The following is a 2,094-nucleotide window of genomic DNA, read 5'->3' as shown; positions in this document are numbered from 1 at the left end:
AAAGGAGAAGCCCTGGTTTTGTAGTTTCGTATTTCAATGTAATAAAATGACAAGAAGCTGCTACTTTTTGATTCAGAAAGTGCCTGTGCTGTGCTGTGGGGCACGCCCGCCCGGATGCCTTGCATCCTTAAGAGTCAGGACTGCCTCTTCTCCAGCCCTGGGGCCGTGGATGCCTGCCTTCTCCCGGTGGGGTGATGAACCCAGAGGTGGTCCTGGGGGCCATGACATAGATGTAGGCCGCCCCTTAGGGAGGTCCCTCAGAGCTCCACCCTGATGGACAGCTCAGGCATCAAATCCCAGCCCCTTAGTAGGTGCACATACCCCTCCCCTTCCGCTGCCCTCAGACCCAAGTAAAAGAACAGCTCATTGCAGCCATTAAACGAGTCTTAGCTCTGACTGGCTCCCACGCTGCCTGTGTGTCCTTCGTGGAGAGGGAGGCTGGGTGGCAGTCTGTCAGCCCTCTTTTCCTCTTCTGTCTGGGTGGGGCATGTTTTCCCGTCTCTCCTGCAGGACAGGAGAGCCCGAGAGTCTAAAAACCCCCGACACTGTGCATTTTGCCCTGCCTCAACCTCTCTGTTTAAGGATCTGACCTAGGTGTGTCTTGCTTCATTTACTCTTCTTTCATTTCCTTTGACGTGTAAATATGTATTTTTTTGTATTTTTATTGTCTTTAAGTAGTTGTACCAAGGAATTGCCATTCAGTGAGGCAGTAGTCTTTTCTCTTGACTCTAGTACAACTATAATTTATGCAAATAAATTTATGCAAATTTATGCAAATAAAGCAATTTGAAATATACTTCACTTAACTTTTGTGGTGTATCCTGTTTGTGGTTTGCCTAAATGCAGAGCCAACGATATGGATCTAAGAAGAAGTAGTTTATCTAGAAAGTGATCTCAGATAATCCTCATATGAGGGTAGGTACAGGAAAGGGAAAGTATTTGGTAACTTACTACATGGAGCCATTAAGAATCTTGTGTAAATCCTGTAAACACATAATTTAGAATAGTCCTGTGGGGGAGTAAGGGAACTGGAATATTCATTTACCACTTCTCTTTTATTGAATAAAAATTATTCTTTCAGCATCTCCTGGAACCGCTGGCTCGGGGCCACCGGGCTGCGCCTGAGGTAAAGGCGGAGGCCTCGGGGCAGGCATGAGACACACTCCGGGTGGAGGCAGAACAGCCGCGCTGAGCCATGGCCAGTACAGTGGTAGCAATTGGGCTGACGATTGCTGCTGCAGGATTTGCAGGCCGTTATGCTTTACAAGCCATGAAGCATATGGAGCCTCAAGTAAAACAAGTTTTTCAAAGCCTACCAAAATCTGCCTTCAGAGGTGGCTATTACAGAGGTGGATTTGAACCCAAAATGACAAAACGGGAAGCAGCATTAATACTAGTTGTAAGCCCTACCGCCAATAAAGGAAAGATAAGAGATGCTCATTGATGACTTACGTTCTTAAACCACCCAGACAAAGGAGGATCTCCTTACATAGCAGCCCAAATCAATGAAGCTAAAGATTTACTAGAAGGTCAAGCTAAAAAATGAAGTAAATTTATGATAAATTTTAAGTTCATATTAATTTTTCAGTACCAACTTTTTATAATAAATGCCTCAAATATAAAGTTTTTAAAAATGATTTAGCACAAACAAGCTAAATCAAACCTTTGGTATATTTTATTTAACTTGAGAACATTAAAAATATTATAGCATTTGGGGCTAGTTTTCAATAATGACAGATGTACACCACTTGAATAGAAACACACTTACTTAGCAAATAATTTGGTGTCTGTGTGCTATTTAATGCAAAGCCCTTATTCTAAAAGAGCCCTATAACCAGTCAGGTGTAGTCATTAGTATTACGGAATTCCCACTGTTGAGCTGCTCACTTACCTACTTAAAATGTTGTGATTAGATGTATTTTGCCACAACACTGACTTTAAGAGATTACCTAGATATATATCAGTAACAATTCAGGTTTTATACATTAAAATCTACATATTGACAGCATATTTCCAGTAAATCAAGGGTAAATCCATATGTATTCAGCCTCTTAAAAGGTACAGGTCACTTATAAATTATCGTTTTGTATGTTT

The 2,094-nt window shown here is 41.8% G+C and overlaps 1 pseudogene; it reads left to right on the top strand.

The window, feature by feature from the left end:
• The first annotated feature begins 1,184 nt into the window (after positions 1-1,184).
• On the top strand, positions 1,185-1,779 carry LOC125358026 (annotated as a pseudogene).
• Positions 1,780-2,094: the final 315 nt, after the last annotated feature.

The sequence above is a fragment of the Perognathus longimembris genome, chromosome 10, assembly GCF_023159225.1.
Source record: "Perognathus longimembris pacificus isolate PPM17 chromosome 10, ASM2315922v1, whole genome shotgun sequence".
Classification (NCBI taxonomy): Eukaryota; Metazoa; Chordata; class Mammalia; order Rodentia; family Heteromyidae; genus Perognathus; species Perognathus longimembris.
The sequence above is the reverse complement of the archived record's forward strand: the minus strand, read 5'-3'. Positions and strand labels throughout refer to the sequence as shown.